This window comes from Ipomoea triloba, chromosome 16, assembly GCF_003576645.1.
Source record: "Ipomoea triloba cultivar NCNSP0323 chromosome 16, ASM357664v1".
In the NCBI taxonomy this organism is placed as follows: domain Eukaryota; kingdom Viridiplantae; phylum Streptophyta; class Magnoliopsida; order Solanales; family Convolvulaceae; genus Ipomoea; species Ipomoea triloba.
Window position 1 is genome coordinate 8,403,498 of NC_044931.1, and position 579 is coordinate 8,404,076.

A 579-nucleotide genomic window follows, 5' to 3' on the forward strand; every position below is an offset into this window, starting at 1 on the left:
CCATAGATTTAGTTACTTCAGGGTACGGGCGTACGGTTAGATTGTATTGGACTAACATTCAAGTGGTTATATTGTTCAAAAATTAATACATTAGCATATGAATGTTACTATGTTAGTACAACCATTTATTTAATAGGCTGCACACAGTTAAATGCACCCAAGGTACAGAATTGAATGCTTTGGGTAGATAGCAAAATTATTCAAAAATCTACTTATTGATTGCACAGGTTGAACACATTTGAAGTTTTAGATATGACTAACAGAGGAATTGTTGACAGATAATTCCCAAAATGGACAGAAGAAACAAGAGGCAATGAAGATAGTCATACCAACAATTTCAGGGATACTTATTTTAAGTTCTTTGGTTTGGTTTGCACTATATAAAAGGAAAAAAGGTTAGACTTCTCACTCCAGTCCAATATGTGGATGTGTAGAGTCAAGTATTTTTCAGGCATTTGAATCGAAACTCCTACCTAGCTTGACTACCTAATTTGTGAAATGATTTTACTACAGCATTAAGATAAATCCATCATTTACAACAACAATTTCTAGAACTTCTTATAGTCCCCTATTTTACAG